The sequence below is a fragment of the Equus caballus genome, chromosome 23, assembly GCF_041296265.1.
Source record: "Equus caballus isolate H_3958 breed thoroughbred chromosome 23, TB-T2T, whole genome shotgun sequence".
NCBI classification, from domain to species: Eukaryota; Metazoa; Chordata; class Mammalia; order Perissodactyla; family Equidae; genus Equus; species Equus caballus.
The window spans coordinates 68,724,588-68,745,360 of NC_091706.1; the positions used below are offsets into that span (position 1 = coordinate 68,724,588).

The following is a 20,773-nucleotide window of genomic DNA, read 5'->3' on the forward strand; positions in this document are numbered from 1 at the left end:
GATTGAATAAATAAGCAAATGAGAGAGAAGAGACAAATCTCCTGTACAGAATTCCAATTAATTTATGTAGATACTCCCCATCAAGGTGATGTACCTTAATTCCCCCCACCTTGAGAGTGGGCTGTACTTAATTAACGACTTACTTCCAAAGAGTAGAGAGAAGAAGGGGCAAAAAGTGGCTTCACAGTTTAGAAAGCTGGCAACACTGCCTCAGACAGGGGAAAGTTAACGTCAGTCACGATTTGGTGTACTCACCATACAACGTGAGGAGGATGGTGCTCTGCCTCCGGTCCTCCCATAACCCCAGTCCAACCACAAAAACCTCAGACAGACCCAAAGTGAGAGACATTCTACAAAATACCTGACTCCTCAAAACTGCCGGTCATCAAAAACAAGGAATGTCTGAGAAGCTGTCACAGACCAGAGGGGACAAACAGACATAAAAACTAAATGTGGCATCCTGGTGTGATCCAAGAACAGAAAAATGTCTTTAGGGAAAACCTCGTGATGCCCACATAAAGTATGGAGTTTCATTAACAATATTGTACCATGGTTGGCTCAATAGTTGTGAAAAATGTGCCATGATAATGTAAGATGTTAGCAATAAGGTAAACTGGGTTTGGGGTATATGGGAACTCTGTACTATCTTTGCATCTTTTCTATAAATCTGAAACTATTCTAAAAAAAGTTTAATAAGTGCAAGGGAATGAAATTTAAAATCTATTTGTAATAGCATCAAAAATGTGAAATAGGGATAAATTTGACCAAAGATATGCAGCACTCATAACTGAAAATTATAAAATAGTGCTTAGAGATACTAAAGAAAGCCTGTATGAGTCAAAGAGCTGTATCATGTTTATGTTGGTCAGCTAGGGCCCCATAAAAAATTCCACAGACAGGGGCTTAAACAGCCAAAATTTACCTTCTCACAGTTCTGGAGCTGGAAGTCCAAGGTCACTGTGTCTGCAGGTTTGCTTTCCCCAAGGGCTCTCTCCTTGGCATTATTGGGAGATGACTGCCTTCTCACCATGTCCTCACATCGCCTCTTCCCTGCATGTGCACTCCTGGTGTCTCTTCCTCTTCCTGCCTGGACTCTAGTTCTACTGGATTAGGGCCCCACTCTTATGACCTCATTTAACCTTCATTACTTTTATAAAGGCTCTATCCCCACATACACATGGGGGTTAGGGCTTAAGTATATGAATTTTGAGGGAACAATTCATGACGTTCAGAAGTTTGAAGACTCAGTATTAAGCTCACAGTTCTTCCAAATTGATCTATAGAGTCAATGTAATCCCAATCAAAATGCCAGCAGGATTTTTTTTCATAGACATTAACTAGCTAATTTTAAATTTTATATGGAAATGCAAAGGATTTGAAAGCAAAATTCAAAATAGAAATGCCATATGATCCAGCTATTCCACCTCTGAGTATTTATCCAAAGAACATGAAAACACTAGTCAAAAAGATATATGCACCCCTATGTTTGTTGCAGCATTATTCGCAATAGCTGAGTCGGAAGCAACGTAAGTCCCCATCAATGGATGAATGGATAAAGAAGATGTGGTGTGTGTATATATATATATATATATATATATATACACACACACACACACAGTGGAATACTACTACTCAGCCATAAAAGATGAAATCTTGTCATTTGCAACAACATGGATGGACCTTGAGGGTATTATGCTAAACAAAATAAGTGAGAGAGAGAAAGACAATTACCATATGGCCTCGCTCGTATGTGGAAGACAAACACACATAGATACGGAAATCAGATTGATGGTTACCAGAGGGGAAGGGGGTCGGCAGAGCGAGCGCGAAAGGGGTAAAGGGGCACATGTGTACAATGACAGATAACACTTGGTGGTGGACAAAATGCAGTCTGTACAGAAGTCAAAATATAATGATGTACACTTGAAATTTATATAGGGTTATAAACCAATGTGACCTCAATAAAAAAATAATTAAAAAGCCAAATAACTTTCAAAGAGAAGTACAAAGTTGGAGGACTTAACCTTATTACAAGACTTATAAAACTACAATAATTAAGACTATGGAATTGGCATAAAGATAGCAAATAGATGATTAGGACAGAATAGAGAATTGACAAATAGACCCACATATATATTTTCAATTGACTTTTTTTAAGGATGCCATGGATGTCAATGGGAAAAGGATAATCTTTTCCCCAAAATAGTGCTGGAACAAGTGCATTGTCATAGATAAACACGCACATACACACACAGAACCTTGACCTATTCCTCTCTATATAAAAATTAACTCAAAATATAAACATAACAAATATAACAATATGTGTATTTTACCACTATATATATGTAAAACAGAGAACTAAACGTAAGAGTTAAAATTATAAAACTTCTAGAAGAAAACAAAGGAGAAAACGTTAGTGAGCTTGTGTGGTAGGTAGAATAGCACCCCCACCTTCCCCTGTGTATAGACGTCCACACCTTAATCCCTGGAAACTATAAATATATTAAATGCTAAAGAGACTTTGCAGATGTGATCATGGTTATAGGCTTTAAGATTGAAGGCTGGCCCGATGGTGTAGTGGTTAAGTTTGTGTGCTCCACTTCAGCAGCCCAGGGTTCATAGGTTCAGATCCAGGGTGTGGACCTAGAACCACTCGTCAAGCCACACTGTGGCAGCATCCCACATAAAATAGAGGAAGATTGACACAGATGTTAGCTCAGTGACAATCTTCCTCAAGCAAAAAGAGGAAGATTGGCCACAGATGTTAGCTCAGGGCCAGTCTTCCTCACACACAAAAAAAAAGATTGAAGAAATTATCCTGGCTTATCTGGGTGGGCCATGGACCCAATCTATCACAGGAATCTTTAAAAGCAGAGAACTTTCTCTGGCTGGAGGCAAGAGAAATTGGTGGAAGGGGGATAACAAACTCCAAACATGAAGGTTTGCTATGCCAATGCTGGCTCTGTGACGTAGGGGTCTAAGTGCAAGAACTGGAGAGAGGGCTCTAGGAGCTAAGGTTGGCCCTAGATGACAGCCAGCAAGGAAACAGGGACCTCAGTCCTACAACAGAAAACTAGAATCTGCTAAACACCTGACTGACCTCAGAAATGGACTCTTCCCAGAAGGCTCTGATAAAGGCCAGGCTAGTCAACACCTTGATTTTGGCTTTGTGAGACTCAGAGAAAAGAAATCATCTAAGCCCACCAGACCTTCTGATCTACTGACTTCTGACTATAAAATAATACATTTTTGTTATTTTAAGCTGCTAAGTTTTTGATAATTTCAGCAGCAATAGAAGACCAATTCACTTTGGGTTAGGCAAAGATTTCTTAAATAGGTCAGAAAAAGGACAAACCAGGGGCCAGCCCCATGGCCGAGTGGTTAAGTTCAAGTGCTCCTCTTTGGCAGCCCAGGGTTTTTCTGGTTCAGATCCTGGGTGCGGACATGGCACTGCTCGTCAGGCCATACTGAGGCAGAGTCCCACATACCACAACCGGAAAGACCCACAACTAAAAATATATACAACTATGTACTGGGGGGATTTGGGGAGAAAAAGCAGGGGAAAAAAAGGATAAACCGTAAAAGAAAATATTAATAAATTGGACTTGAAAATTAAAGACTTTTGTTCTTCAAAAGGCATTGAATAGGTAATAGAAAGGCAACCCACCGGCTGAGAGAAATTATTTGCAAAACATCTGGCAAAGCACTTGTGTTTAGAATATAAAGAAGCTCTTACAACTCAGTGATAAGACAGCTCAGTTTTTTAAATTTGGCAAAAGATTTGAAGACATTTCACCAAAGAAGGTATACGAATGGCAAATAAACACCTGAATGATACTCAGCATCATTAGTCACTAGGGAAATGAAAATTAAAGACACAATGAGAATCATTACACACCCACTAGAATGGCTAAAAGTTACAAGTCTGACCATATTGTGAGTTGGCAAGCAGGTGAGAGCAACTGGACCTGTCATACACTGCTGTTGGGAATGTAAAATGGGACCATTATTTTGGAAAACAGTGTAGTAATTTCTTAAAAAGTTAACACATAGACTTCAGGTCCATACAAGATGGCGTAGACCTGTTTCTGACTAGCTCCTCTGAATAACAACAACTATAAACCACAGAAATAACTAAAGAGAACTCTAAAATGTGGTAAGAAGAAGATGAACTGGTTTGGAACCCCATGACTGGAAAAACAACACAGAGGTAGGATGTCTTAAATGTCCCCACCCAACAAAAGAAGGTGACCCAGCCTAGCAACAGGCAAGAGCCCAGGTAGTTTCATTGCTCCCACAGATCAAACAGAAGTCCCTCCAACAAACCCGGGCAAACCTAGCGCCACCAACAAGGGAGGCCTGCTAGCAGTAAGCAGCAAGGGGAAGTGCTCTCCTTGCCCACCCAGAGACCTGGCGCTACACGGGGTGACAAGTAGAGGGCTTCCTGCCACAACAAGCACACTGCAAGGGCAGCCTCTTTCTCTTCATCAGCCAGGGACGCCCCTCCTCTGCCCCAAGACTAGGTGGCTAGGGTAACTGGTGGGAGTGGGGAGGCCTCACCAGAACAAGCGCGGGGCCTGTAGTGCTGTCTCCACAGACAGGAGAGATCCCACCACAAGCACCAGGACAGGAAGCTTCTTTGTCCCTGCAGGATAAAAAACCCCTTCTCCCAAAGAGAGACTCTTTTATCCCCTCAGGCAGCACCAGCAGGACCAGTGGGAGACCCAGTGGCACCAGTTAAGTAGACCAAAATGACACCACAAAGCCTCTAAAAATTAAATTGTCATTGGAACCACTACCCACAAAAGTAAGCCAGGACATGTATGCTAAACAGAACAGGGTAACTGTCTGCTAAAATAAAAGATTTAAATAGGACCCAGAGTCTCCTAACAATAGAAAACCACCCAATATGACAAGAACCAAGAAAATCACAACTTAAGTGAGAAAAGATAATCAACTGACACCAACACCAGGTTGAATCAAATGTTGGAATTATCTGACAACAATTTTAAGTTGGTCATGACAAAATTACTTCCACAAACAATTAAAAATTATCTTGAAACAATAAAACAAATAAAATGTAAAATTTCAGCAAAGAAACAGGAATTATAAAAAACAACCAAATGGAAATTATAGAACTGAAAAATATAACAGAAATAAAAACCTCACTGGGTAGGCTCGATAGTAGAGTGGAAATGACAGAGCATAGAATCAGTGAGCTTGAGGACAGAACAATAGAATTCACTAAATCTGAACAATAGAGAAGACATAGACTGAAAAAAAAAGAATAAATAGAGCCTCAGGGACCTGTAGGACAATAATACCATCAGCGTCCCAGAAGTAAAAGCAAAGAAGAGTGGAGCTGAAAGAGCATATCAAGAAATATGGCTGAAAACTCCAAAGTTGGCAAAAGTCACAAATCTAGCAATTCATGAAGTGGAGCAAATCCCAAACACGATAAACCCAAACCAAGATACATCATAACTAAACCTCTGAAAACAAAAGGCAAAGAAAAATTCTTGAGAGCAGCCAGTGACAGATGGTACATTACCTCTAGGAGAACACCATTCAAATTATATGAGAATGGATCTCTCATTCGAAAGCATGGAGACCAGAAACAAGTGGCACATTTTCTAAGTGCTGAAGAAAAAAAAAAAAACCTGTCCACTGCAAATTCTCTATCCTTCAATAATCAAGAGGGAACAAAGATATTTTCAGACAATGGAAACTAAAATAATTTGTCACAGAAGACCTCTGCTTAAAGATTGGCTAGAGGAAGTTATTGAAATAGAAAGAAAATTATAAAAGAAATAAACTTGAAAGATGAAGAAAGAAAGAACAACAGAAAGAGCAGAAATATGGGTACATATAATGGACTATATTTTTCCTCATGATTTTATAAATCATATTTAATAACTGAGACAAAATTGTAATATCATCTGATACTCAAGTCAATGATATTTAAAACTGGGAACCTACATGGAAGCAAGGTTTTTGTCATTTCACTCGAAGTGGTAGAACGTTGACACCAGTGGATGTGATAAGTCACACATGTGCATTGTAATACACAGAGAAAACACTGTAAAAACTACACAGGGAGACATACTCAAAAGCACTAGAAATAAATCAAGATGGATACTTAAAATGTATGAATACCCCACAGAGACAAGAAAAAAAAAACAGGAAAAAAAGGAAAGCAAATGCTGGCAGACATAATATGCACTAACCTATCAATAATTGCCATAAGTGTACGTGGCTGAAATATGCTAATCAAAAGACTGACAGAGTGAATTAAAGAACATGATGCAAGTACATGCTGCTTACAAGAAGCCATCTCAAACTCACTTCAGCATGTAGGTAGTTTGAAATTAAAAGGATGGAAAAAATATACCATGCAAAACTCTTCTTCTTCTTCTTTTTCTTTTTTTAAAAAAAGGAATGGCTATATTAATGCCCAATAGAGTAGATTTCAGAAATAATAGTACTAGAGACAAAGAGGGACCTTAATAACGATAACAGGGTCAATCCGCCAAGAAGACAAAATGATCCTAAATGTGTATGTACCAAAAACAGAGCCTCAAAATGCACGAAGCAAAAAATGATAAAGCTAAAGAGAAAAACAGACAAATCTACAATTAAAATGGGGGCTTCAAAAATCCTCTCTTGGCAACTTGGCCTGGAGAATTACTAGGCAGAAAATCAGTAATAATATAGAAGATCTGAACAAAGCAATCAAGCAACAAAATCTAACTGACATATTGAGAACACTCTACCCAACAACAGCACATTCTCTTCAGGTGCTCATGAAATATCCACCTAGGTAGACTGTGTCCTGGGTTATAAAGTAATCTTCAACAAATTTAAACCATTTGAAGTCATACAGACTGTGTTCTCAGAACACAATGGAATCAAACTAGAAGTCAATAACAGAAAGACAACAGGAAAATCTCTAAACACTTGGAAATTAAATGACACTTCTAAATAATTCATGAGTCAAGAGGAAATCTCAAAGGAAATAAAAAATGTGTAGACTAAATGAAAATGAAAGCATAACATGTCAAACTATGTGGTATGCAGGTAAAGCAGGGCTGCGAGGGAAATTTATAGCACTAAAATACCTGTATTAGAAATGAAGACAGATCTCAAATTAATCATCTTAAGCCCCTGTCTTAAGAAACTAAAAAAAGATACCAAAGCCAGATAAGGAGACTACAAGAAAAATTCAGGCCAATAACCCTGATGAATATGGATGCAAAAGTTCTCAATAAAATACCAACAAACCTAATTCAGAGCACATTAAAAGGATAATTCACTATGATTAAGTGGGATTTATCCCTGGGGTGCAAGGACAGTTCAACATACACAAATCAATGAATATGATACACTACATTAACAGAATGAAAGAAAAAAATCATGTGCTCTTCTAAATAGATGCAGAAAAAGCATTTGAGAAAATTCAACATCTGACAAGAATTTGCTGAATTCACTTATTAGTTCTAACAATTTTTTCGTGGAATCATTGAAGAACTCTTAAGCATTTCTTGTAAGACAGGTCTGGTGGTGATGAACTCAGATTTTTTTTTTTCTGGGACAGTCTTTATTTCTCCTTCTTACCTGAAGGATAACTTTGTCAGGTAGAGTATTCTTGGCTGGAAATTTTTTCTTTAAATACTTCATTCCTCTTTTACCTGGCCTGTAAGGTTTCTGCTGAAACATCTGCTGGAAGCACAATAGGTGTTCCTTTGTAGGTTATAATCTTCTTTCTCTTGTTGCTTTTAGGATTCTGTCTTTGATTTTTGACTGTTTAATTACAATGTGTCCTGGAGAAAGTGTTTTGAATTGAGATAATGGGGTGATCTATTAGATTCATGAACATGGACGTCCAACTCTCTCCCCAGGCTTGAGTTGTTCTCACCTATTATTACTTTAAATGAACTTTCTGCTCCCCTTGCCACCTCTTCCTCTTATGGAATTCCAATGATTCTGATATTTTTTCTTTTGATGGTGCCTCAAAGATCAGGTAAGCTTTCTCTGCTCTTTCTCGTTATTTATTCTTTTTTCTCCTCTGACTGAGTTATTTCAAAGTTCCTATCCTCTAGCTCACTGAGTCCATCTTCCGTCTGGTCTATCCTGCTGTTGATGCTCTCTATTGCATTTTTCATTTCATTCATTGAATTCTTCAGCTGCAGAATTCCTTTTGCTTCTTTTTTATGATTTGTATCTCTTTGTTAAATTTCTAATTTTGTTCATGTCTTGTTGTCTTGATTTTGTTGATTTTCTTTCTGTGTTTCCTTGTAGCTCATTGAATTTCCTCAAATGAGCAATTTTGAATTCTTTATTGGGAAACTGCAGAATTCTTGTCTTTGGGTTCAGTTACTGGAGGATCACTGTGAAATTTTTGTAATGTCATATTTCCGTGATTGTGTTCCTTGGAGTGTTGTGTTTCTGTTCTTGCATCTGAAGTGAGTGTCACCTCCTCCAGTCTTTACCGGTTGCCTTCAAGTGGGAGATGCTTTTCATTGGTTGTGCGTGTATCTGGGCCTTTCTTCTACCATGTACAAGTACAGCTGATTCACGCTTCTTGCTCCCTCTTGTGGCGGAATTCTTAAACTTGTACGTATTCTCTCAACGTTAACTCACCAGGCTGGCTAGTGGAAGCTTCTCTTTTGTTTTCCTGATGGTGGTGCTACTGTTCAATTTTTGTTTCTCCCTTGTCCATGGGTCCTGCCCTGTTTTCTGCACGCACTCCCGGTCTGCTGGAGCTCACTCACATCACTACCCTTGGGAGTGTGCTCACAGAGATGGTCTCATAGTGGGGGAGGTGTGAGTCTGGCACTCAGGACGTTGGGTGTGCCCACAGGCAGGTAGGGGATCCCTGGATGAGGTTCTCTCAGCAGCTTGAGGGTAGGCTTCCTCCTGGAGTCCACAATGCAGACAGCAGAAACTGCGTCGCTTTAATGCCTTCTGATATTCTTATCTGCCTCTTTCCTGATCTCCCCTGTCCCTCTAGCTGTGGAGTTTCCACCTCAATACTCCCAGTGTTGTGGGAGAGAAACTGGTTTCTCCAGCACTGTCCTGCATGCCTGGTCAAGCCAGACACTCACTTCTCTTCTTTTCCTGATGGGCAAGGTTGCCACTCCATATTTCAGTTGAGGGAGAGGTGGCACTGGCAAAGTTCTACTTACCCTCTCCAATGTGTCCAAACTTGCTTTTTTTTCCTCCAGCAGAGTGCCATAATCTCTCCTCAGGAAGCCTAGGTGTCTACAAATGCTCTTTCATCCATCGGTGTGTGCCCAGGTCAGTGCTTCCCAGGTGTTCCTCTACTGTGGCCAAGAGGGGCTGAGGCTGGGCCACAGGCTCCTGCTCATTCCTCAGCCCATACAGAGGTCTGTCTAATGATGCACAGGCAGGTGGTGCTCCTCTTGGTTTCCTTGGTGTATGATGCTAGATCCCACCCACAGAAGCACTCTCATTCATGGATGGATGAAAAATTTTAGTTGTTAATATGGGGGACAAAAAGGAGGGACATCTTATGCCACCATAATGCTGACATCACTCGCTATGGCTGTACCATTTTACGTTCCCACCAACAGTGCAAAAGGGCTCCAATTTCTCCACATCCTCACCAACACTTTTTGTTTTCTGTGTTTTTTATAGTAACCATCCTAATAGGTGTGAGGTGATATCTCATTGTAGTTTTGACTTGCATTTCTCTGATGATTAGTGAGGCTGAGCATCTTTTCATGTGCTTATTGGCCATGTATATATCATTTTGGAGGAATGTTGATTCAAGTCCTTTGTCCATTTTTGAATTGATTTGTTTACTTTTTTGTTGAGTTTTAGGAATTTTCTATATATTCTGAATATTAATGCCTTATCAGATGTGTGATTTGCAAATATTTTTCCCATTCTGTGGGTTGCTTTTTACACTATTGACAGTGTCTTTTGATGCACAAAAGTTTTATTTTCTAGCCAGCCCTGATGGTCTTGTGGTTAAAGTTCAGCACTCTCACTGCTTTGGAGCCTGTGTTCAGTTCCCAGTCACAGAACCACACCACTCGTCTCTCAGTAGCCATGCTGTGGTGGTGGCTCACATAGAAGAACTAGAAGGACTTACAACTAAATATACAATTAAGTACACGGGCTTTGGGGAGGAAGAAAAAAAGGGAATGTTGGCAACAGATGTTAGCTCAGGGTGAATCTTTCCCAGCAAAAAAAAGATTCTCTTTCCATTAAAAAAACATTTTATTTTCACGATGTCTAATTTGTTGATTTTTTCTTTGTTACCTGTTCCTTTTGTGTCCTATATAAAAAATTGTTGCCAAATCCAATGTTGTGAAGCTTTGTCCTCTGGTTTCTTCTACGAGTTTTATTGTTTAAGGACTTACATTTTGAGATGATTTTTGTATATGTTGTCAGGTAATTGAGTTTTCCCAGCACCATTTGTTGAAAAGGCAGTACTTTGCCCATTGAATGGTCTTGGCACGCTTGTCAAAAATCATTTGACTATGAGGCCAGCCCAGTGGCATAGAGGTTAAATTCGTGCACTCCACTTCAGTGGCCTGGGACTCACAGATTCAGACCTCAGGCACAGACCCACATACAAAATAGAGGAAGACTGGCACAGATGTTAGCTCAGCAACAATCTTCTTCAAGTAAAAAGAGGAAGGTTGGCACTGGATGTTAGCTCAGGACCAATCTTCCTCACACACACCCAATTATTTGACTGCATATGCGAGGGTTTATTTCTGGGTTCTCTATTTTAGTCTATTGGTCTATATGTCTATCTTTATGCCAGTACCACACTGTTTTGATTACTATAACTTTGTAGCAAGTTTTAAAATCATGAACTGTGAGTCCTGCAGTTTTGTTCTTCTTTTTCAAGATTGTTTTGGCTATTCAGGGTCCCTTGAAATTCCACATGTATTTTAGGATGGATTTTTCTACTTCTGCAAAAAAGTTATTGGGATTTTGATAGAGATTGTATTGAATCTGTAGGTTACTTTGGGTTTTTGACATTTTAACAATAGTGTCTTCCAATTCACAAATATGGGATATGTTTCCATTTATTTATGTCTTCTATAATTTCTTTCAGCAATGTTTTATAGTTTTCATTGTAAAAATCTTTCACCTCCTTGGCTAATTCCTAAGTCATAGTAATATGTTTATTATAAAAGTAATAGTTTTGATACTATTATAAATGGAACTGTTTTTGTAATTTCCTTTTAACATTGTTTATGCAGAAATGCAAGTGATTTTTGTGTGTTGACTTTATATCCTGCTACTTTGCTGACTTCATTTATAAGTTCAAACAGTTTTTTTGTGGAATCATTAGGTTTTTCTACATATAAGATCAAATTATTAGCACACAGAGATCATTTTAACATCTTCCTTTCCAGTTGGATGTCTTTTATTTCTTTTCCTTGCCTAATTGCTCTGGCTAGAACTTCAAGTACTCTGTTGAATAGAAGTGGTGAAAGTGGTCATCCTTGTCTTGTTCCTGATCTTAGAGGAAAAGCTACAGTCTTTCACCATTGAGTATAATGTTTTCTGTGGGTTTATAATGTATGGCTTTATTATGTTGAGGCAGTTTCCTTACATTCCTAGTTTGTTGAGTGTTTTTATAATGAAAGGTCATTGAATTTTGTAAAATGCTTTTTTGCATCAGTTGAGATAATCATGTGCTTTTTCCCCTTAATTCTGTTGATGTGGCATATTACATTGTTCAGTTTTCATACACTGAATTAACTCTGCAGTCTAGGAATAAATCCCACTTGATCACAGTGTGTAATCCTTTTAATGTGTTGCTGAACTCTGTTTGCTGATATTTTGTAGAGGTTTTTTGCATCAATGTCCATAAAGGATTGTAATATATTTGTCTGGCTTTGGTATCAGGGTAATGATGGCCTCCTAAAATGAGTTAGGAAGTGTTCCCTCATCTTCAATTTCTTGGAAAAATTTTAGAAGAACCGATATTTTTTTCTTCTTTAAGTGTTTGGTAGCCTTCACCTCTGAAGCCATTAGGTCCAGGGCTTTTCTTTGTCTGGAGACTTTTGATTACTGATGCAATCTCCTTACTAATTGTAGGTCTATTCAGATTTTCTTCTTTTCATTTTTTTTTTATTTTGTCTTGGTAGGTCTTGTGTTACTAGGAATTTGTCCATTTTTTATAGGTTATCTGATTTGTTGACACATAATTGTTCATAGTACTCTTACAATCCTTTTTATTTCTGTAGAATCAGTAGTAATGTCCCTGCTTTCTTATTTTAGTAATTTGAGTCTCCTCTTTTTTCTTCATCCATCTGGCTAAAGATTTGTCAATTTTGTTGGTCTTTTTGATAAGCAAACTTTTGGTTTCATTGATTTTATTTATTGTTTTTCTATTTTCTTTATCTTTGTTGTTTATTATTTCTTTCCTTCTGCTAGTTTTGGGTTTAGTTTGCTCTTTTTCTAGTTCCTTAAGTTGTAAAGTTAGTTTGTTGACTTGAGATATTTGTTTTTTAATGTAAACATTTACAGCTATAAATTTTCCCCTTCAAACTGCTTTTGCTGCATCCCATAAGTTTTGATACGTTGTGCTTCTCTTTTCATTTGTTTCTAAGTATTTTCTCATTTCCCTGTGATGTCACCTTTGAGCCATTGGTTGTTTAAAATGTGCTGTTTAATTTCCACAATTTAGTGAATTTTCAAGTTTTCCTCCTATTATTGATTTCTAACTTCATCCCATTGTGGTCAGAGAAGACACTTTGATGTATCTATCTTTTAAAATGTATTGAGGGGCCAGCCCCATGGCCGACTGGTTCAGTTTGTGCACTCTGCTGTGGCAGCCCAGGGTTTCTTGGGTTCGGATCCTGGGAGCAAACATGGGACTTCTCATCAGGCCACGCTGAGGTGGTGTCCCACATGACACAACTGAAGGACCCACAACTAAAACAGGTAACTATGTACTGAGGGGATTTGGGAATAAAAAGCAGAAAAAAAAGAAGATTGACAACAGTTGCTAGCTCAGGTGCCAATCTTTAAGAAAATAAAATAAAAAGTATTGAGACTTAATATGTGGCCTAACATATGGTCTCTCCATATTGTTTTCTCTATAACTTATAGCTTTTTTGTCCCTCATTTTCTGCATTACTGTCTTCTTTTGTGTTTAGCTAATTTTTTGTAATGAATTGTTTAAATTCCTTTCTCATTTCCGTTTGTGTATATTTATAGCCATTTTCTTTATAGTTACCATGGGGATTACATTTAACTTCCTAAAGTTATAATAATCTAATTTGAATTTATACCAGCTTAAGTTCAATATCATACAAAAGCTCTCCTCCTTTACAACTCCATCCCTACCTCTTCTGGTTTTTGATTTCACAAAATTACATCCTTACCCAGCGTACACCTCAAAACATAAACTAATAAATTTTTTAAATCCATTGGTTTCTTAAGTTATGTAGAAAACAAAATTTGGAGTTACAAAACAATGTAATGGTAATACTAGGGTATACACTAATTATTGCTTTTGTTCTTTAATTGCATTAGTCTCTTAAATCATATAAAAAACAAAAAGTTCAACTGTAAACCACTCTACAATAATACTACCTTTTATAATTGTCCATGTATTTACCTTTAGTGAGATCTTTATTTCTCCATATGACTTGGAGTTATTGTCTATTGTCCTTTCATTTCAACCTATAGCACTCCCTTTAGCATTTCCTGCAGGTCAGGACCAGTCATCAGTCATTATGAACTCCTTGGCTTTTGTTTATCTGGAAATATCTTAATGTCTCCCTCACTCTTGAGGGGCAGTTTTTCTGGATACAGGATTTTCAGTTTTGACACGTTTTTTGGTTTATTTTATTTTATTTTTTTTTAGCAGTTTGAACATATTGGCCCACTGCTTTCTGGCCCCCAAAGTTTCTGATGAGAAATCTGCTGATAGATTATTGAGGACCTTTCTAAGTGACAAGTCATTCTCTCTTGCTGCTTTCAAGATTCTCTCTTTATCTTTGACTGTTTAAAGTTTGATTATAATGTGTCTCAGTGTGGGTCTCTTTGAGTTTATCTTACTTGGATTTTGTTGAGTTTCTTGGATGTTTATATTCACAACTTTCATCTAACTTGGGAAGTTTTCAGCCAATTTTCTTCAAATATTCTCTCTGCCCCTTTCACTCTTCAACTTCTGGGACTCCCACAATGAGTATGTTGGTCCACTTGATAGAGTCTCACAGGTCCCATAGGCTCTGTCACGAGGTCAAGGCAAGGTGCAGGCAGGAGAGCACAGGAGAACCCGGGGCACGTGCCTTCATTAGGGTCTGTGGGTGGAGTGCTTTGGGGTTCCTGGACTAAGGCTGGCTTGGTCAATTCAAACTCCAAAAGAGCAGAGCTTTGGTAAGTTTTGGGGGGGTGTTTTGTAAGGGGTGTGCAAGAGGAAGGCTCTAGAAGGCAGGGGAGACTGCTTATCACAAGGGCCACTGGGGAAGTCATATCAGGAACTTGGATTTATTGTGACTCCGCAGCCTATTATCTGGGGCATTGCCAGATGGAGGGGCTGGTGTCAGTTCAAGGCCCCTGCAGGCCACTTGGCCACACAGAACAGAGCTGAGGCAGCAATATTATGGAGCAGTTTAGCTAAACTCTCAAAAATAAGACATACACAAATTAATTTCAGATGTAAACTGATGTGTTTAAAAGCATAAAGCTTCTAGGGAATAAAAGAATATTTTTATAAACTTTGGGTAGGCAAAGATCATTATTATAGTTAACCTAACAGCATCATTATAGTTAACAGTGAAATGTTAAGAAATGTTAAAGTAAAATAAGACACCAGACTAGGACGGTAATAATCACCAAGACTATCAGGAATTGTATTGGGTGCTAGACTTCACAGAGGGACCAAAAAAGGTCCACACCAAGAGAGTACAGACAATTAGACTTAACAAGAATGCTCACCAAGGTTGCTAGATAACTACGGACTAGACAGTGGAGAAGCGCACTCAGCACGTGAAGTGTCTGAGAGATGAGCCCTCTGGGCGATGGTGTAGGCTTGGCATTGACCTTGAGCATCAAGTGGACCCAGCACTAGAAGACTGAGCCTCTGACTTTGAGCTGGCCTGGCTCTTGCTGTCTCACCAACCCACACCTAGCTGGGCACCTTGTTACACCTAGTGGGTGCTCCATCTTCAAAGCAGAATTGCTAGAGTCTAGTCGACTTCAGCATCGGCCCACCTACAAGGCAGAAACACAGAAAACTATCTTTCCCCAGCCTCAGCTCTTTGGTGGGGAACACTCCCCATTCCTCTCCAGGAGTCCTTTTCTGGTCTTATAGTGGGAAGTTCTCATCCTGAAACTGTAAGGACTGACAAATAGAAATGGCAAGCAATAGGATACATTGGAGTACATGAGGAAGCCGTTTGGTGTAAACCTAATTCGGCCTGACTTTGTTTTTTTTTCCCAAAAGGACCTGACCGTGGCCATTGAGCATGCATTGCATGCATATCTACTTTAAACATTTACTATGGCAAGAAACAAACGGCCATAAGATAAAGGTGCAACTTCCCCCCACATTGGCATTTCCTTAAGGATAAGCATCTTTCCTTAGGCTAGGAACTGATTGCTGCACTCAGCTTTGACCATCCAGCTCACCTGTGATCACCCAGCTGGAAGAAACAGACCTGCCACCCTGCTGTGTCCACCGAGACAGCAGACCTACCTGCTGTGTCCATCAGTTGCTGTGCCGACAGAGCAGTCTCGCGACTTTTGTAAAAGGGACATTTCAATCCTATGTGAAACATCCTGTTTGGGGGTATATAACCACTCTGTGCACCCCACTTCTTTGGTGCCCTTTCTTCCTCTGGGAAGAAAGGCCCCAGGCCATGGTCCTCACATTTTAGCTCAGAATAAACTCACCCAAATTTTCATTTATAGATTGGTTATGGATTATTTTCATCGACAGGACATTTGCTAGGATATTGCTGTTGGACATGTCTGTGTCTTTGGTGGGGAGAGCCAGAGGAACTGGAAGACAACTCTGTTCGGGGACTCCCATGCTCTACGTAGATACTTGAGTTGTTGCTGACTTTTGCTCGCGAGACTGACTCCCTTTAGGAACAGGCATAATCAACTATGATTTAATTTCTTCTGTGGTGCCAAAGCCACCTCTTCATATTAACTATAGACTAAATAGCAAGTTCCTTAGGCTTGTCTCCTTTCTGTTCTTGTCCTCCTTCCTTTCTTTTGACCTAAAAGAGCTAAAAATATCTATGTGACTCCATCCATTAAATTTTCAGATGAGAGAAATAAAATCACCTTCCTTTATCTAAAAAAAAAAATCCATTGAGTTCTACATACCAATAATAATGAAAAAGATTAAACTTAATTAAAAATAAAACTCTCTATAAAATAATATGACCGCCTAGGAGAAAATATGTGGAACTTACTGAAAATAAGGAAGACAGATGGCTACTCAAAATATGCATGTGCTCCTATCACTCGATAAAAATGAAAAATGCAAAATAATGGGCCAAGGAAATGCAATCAATGGAAACAGAAATACAAATGGCAATGAAAACATACAAAAGATGCTCAATCTTAAAAATCGTTAAGAAGCAGCAGCCCCGGGCCGAGTGGTTAAGTTTGCGCACTCTGCTGCAGTGGCAGTTTGGATCCTGGGCACGAACACGGCACCGCTCATTAAGTCACGCTGAGGCGGCGTCCCACAGAGCACAATCAGAACGACCTACAACTAGAAGATACAACTATGCATTGGGGGGCTTTGGGGAGAAGAAGAAAAAAACAAGAAAATTGGAAACAGATGTTAGCTCACGTGCCAATCTTTAAAAAAAAAGATTACCAATTCCATAAAAAGTCATTAAGAAATGCAAAATGAGATACAACCCATTAGACTGGCCAAATATTTGAAATTATTTCATCTTTTTAAAAATAATATATGTATGGTAAAACACACGCACAGGCACATCCACAAGATTTACAAAGTGTAAAAGCATTACACAGAAAAGCAAGCTGTTTCTCCCACCCTAGGCCCCATTCTCTCATTCCTGAGGTCAGAACAATCACTCTTGCTAGTTTCTCATGTATCCCAACAGTGACGATCCAAGTAGTCAAAAGCACGTATAACACACACTTCCCACCCGAGGGCTAGCATCACGGGCAGTTTCTCATACTGTTAATGGAAGTCAGACTGGCTGCATCCATCAGCATCTTGAAAACGCTTCAACTTGGTAGTTCCACTGCCAGCAGCAACCCTGAAACTGGCTTGCTCCCTGACCATATGCACGTGTATGAGGAAGTTCCCTGCTTCACTGCTCAGAACTGCCAAAAATGTAAACCACTGAATGGGCCTCTGCAGACCCTGGCTATCTAATTTTGTGGGGAAAATTATACCCAATAAAAAACAATCACACAAACTGATGATGGCTGAAGCTGGACAATGATACATGGAGGTTCCTGCTACTGTTCTACTTTTGTTTGTGTTTGAAACTTTCCGTAACAAAGCTGAAGAGCAATCAAGCCTCATCATTCTCTGTCCTTTCTAAGAATTAGTGTGAAGCTGCAAATGCAATCCGATTTTATGTAAAAAGATAAACTTTGCTTCATTATCTTCAGCTGATTTTTCAAAATCAAGTCTCATAAGATATTTCCCCCTACAATTTCCCAGGAGATTTCCCCCTATAATTTCCAGGAGATTTCCTTTGAGTGGATGTTCTCCAAATGCTCTTTTTCTGTACCACTTACTCCCAGATCATGAGGCCTCCTGTTTTTTCCTTTCAATTGTATGGAATGCAAAAACTTCCTGAAATCCATTGGCAAGCAAAGAGTGGTAAGTGTGGATGTGTAAACACAAGCCTGGCTCACCTGGACCTGGGTCATCCTCTGTAGTCTGGAGGAATGGCGGACACTCTGGCCTTGCTGTCCTTGCCTCAGGGCAAGGACTTCTTCCTGGGCAGAGTCCCTGGTCCTTACCCTATCTGATCCTCTCCTGCGGACCCTGAGACAAGGGAAGCTACTGGCATCCAGGCCGAGTCCCTGGGACTCTAATGGGAAGAGGCTGGTGGGGGACTGCACGGGGGCTGTGCCTGACCCAGGTGCTCTGTAGGGACAACCACAGAACAGAGGAATGCAGGCTGCAGGCCGCAATCCAGGAAAAGTACCATCAAACCAGCTCTGGAGTCAGGCAGATGGGAGAGGCCAGAAGACATGGACCTGCAGGCTAGGAGGACAGGAAGATGACAATACTTGTTAGAGCTTGTGAGGTGCTAAGCACAGGGCACACCCTTGATGGTCATTCGCCATTTGGGTCTGATGCACTTTGTTTAATCCCGAAGTAGCCTGCTTAGACACTGTCCATGACATAGGCGACCCACATAACTTCACATGGAACCAGCACTCCTGGACACTCTGAGCCCCTGTTAAGGCGAGCACAGCCTCTTCCAGTGAAAATGAAGCCCTGGCCCTGCCCCAGATGGGCTGCTTGCCCTGCCCATGCCTCATAAGGGCAGAGACATGACCCCAGGCTCCCACAAATGAGGCTGACAGTACCTGGGGGATAAAATGTGATACAAAATTTTACTGCTGAAATGTGTCCCTGTACCCTGAGGAAGAAACAATGACCTGGCCCAGGAACCCTCTTTCCCAGTCCCCAGAGGCTCCCAGGTCACTGCTCCTGGGACCTGGGGTCGCTGAAGGTCAAGGGCCACTATGTGACCTCAATCCACCTGCTATGATTCTATGCTAGAAAAACACGGGTAGGGGAGGAAATCGCACTGGGAACTTTGTGAACATTCTGCCCCATGGCTCCATCAAGGCTTGCCTGCTTTAGCTCTAACTGCTCTTTTCCCTACAATGTTCTTCATGTTGTTCTTTAACACTGATTATTTTACACATAGGCCATAATAAAGTCCCCAGGACACTCTCCCCCTCCCCACCCCCACCCCCAGAGTGGTTTTTAAACGCAAAACAGATCTCTTCACTCCCCTATTTAACACCTTCCTGTGGCTTCCCAGTCACACAACCCTGTTATACCATTTTTCTCACTGCGCTTAACACGGCGTGAAATCACCTTCCTCATCTGTAGATACGCACAATGCCTGTCATCCGCACCGTAACATGAACATCTTTACCCGGATCACTGCTTCTTGGTACACTTGGGTGCACCATCAACACTTTCTGAATAAAGGAGTTTGAGGGAAGGAATGCAAGGAAGGCAGATCTTTCTGTTTATTGGCTTAAGCGAAGCTGCCGTGTGGCCTGTGACCCAGACACAGCTCATAATTCATTCAGCCATCCCCATAGGAAGCAATGCGATCAAATTCTCATAAATTCATTCATATAAAAGTTGACATTTCAATCTAGTAAAAAGTGGATGATGTTACAACTGCCATCTGTGAGGAAGGAACTAAAAATGAGAGTAAATATAACAACTTACTAGCCAACATTTGTTGAGCAATTACTCGATGCCATGCACTTGTATTAACTCATTCAAATCTCTCAATAGAGAGGCAGAGAGCTGAAGAAACTTGCCCAAGGTCACAAAGGCACTAAACAGTGGAATCAAGGTCCCAACATTCACGAGGCAACTTGAACTTAGCCAGACAGAGCCCTCCAGCCCGGCCGCCGCCAGTAACAAACATGGCGTCCTCCGCCCGCTCAGGCCCAGGGACAAGATGGCGGCGTCCACGTCACAGTTTTGCTTCGGGGGCGGCCATATTGGGCAGGCGTATCTTCCCACTGCGCTGAGGCCTGCTGGGGACCCTACAAATTCTCTCTGGTGGGAGCGGAGGATGCGGGGCGGGCAGGTTCGGGTCCAGACTCCCGCAGGAGCGAGTCTGGAAAAAGCCCCGAACTGGAAGAGTCAGAGCCGCGGCCCGGCAATGGGCCCTGTGTGGACGGGGCAGGGGGCGGGCTCTGCCTCGGGATGGGGGCCGCGGGCAGGGCCCAGCGTGGCGCGGCGCTCGGCTCGGCCAGCAGGGGGCTTCGCGTCCGTCGCCTGCGCATGAGGTCGCGGTGGCCGGCGGCCGTGAGGGGCCTACGGGGGCGCGTGACCGCCCAGCTGCGGCTGCGGCTGCGGAGCTGCCCGGGCGGGCTCGCTCTCAGGGCCGTAGCAGCCTTTCCGTGCGGGCCTGCTTCTCAGAGGACAGCCGGGCTTGAGAATGGCCCGCGAGCCCAGCGTTTAACTCGCTGGCACACTTCCCTGTTGTACGGATCTCCCCCGGTTTAGGATGGAGTTAGGTCAGGGTGAACCCACGGTAAATGGAGAATAGCCTAAGATATTCAGAGCGTGTAGTTCATACGTCTAACGTGCCCAGCATCCCAGCTTAGCCGAGCCTCCCTTAAATGGCTCAAAGTGCTAGGCACAAAGGGCACAATCTGCTCACAGGGAGACAGAAGCCAATCCTCAAGAGGCAAGATGGTGGCGGAGAAAGGGCATTTTATTACAGCCTGCTAGCAAGAGGGAAGGTGGCCGACTAATGTCCAAAAGAACCATCTTAAGGGGGGCACGGGATCTTGAAGCAGTTATATAGGCCAGTGGGTTATAGGGGAAGGAAGGGTCTAGGGAAGTTGGCCCTCTGGTGCTACAGACTGGGAGTTGCCACACCAGATCTTTCAGTTTTCATTGATGGTGACTATCAGCATAGATGCTCTGTTTGGGGGTCATCACATTCCTAAGAAACGCAGAGGAAGGAAGTTATCTCCTATGGCAGCTGGAAGGTATATGCACTAGCAGAGGTCATAGCAGGTGGATCTCCTGGAGGGTGCAAATCCAGCT

General features: G+C 41.2%; 1 long non-coding RNA gene across 1 annotated transcript in view; it reads right to left on the bottom strand.

The window, feature by feature from the left end:
- Positions 1-19,956, bottom strand: part of LOC102149850 (uncharacterized) — a 52,912-nt gene extending 32,956 nt beyond the window's left edge. Inside the window, exon 1 of the long non-coding RNA XR_001379666.3 lies at positions 19,433-19,956. This is a non-coding gene — a long non-coding RNA (uncharacterized lncRNA). The remainder of the gene's footprint in view (positions 1-19,432) is intronic.
- Between the last annotated feature and the right edge of the window lie 817 nt (positions 19,957-20,773).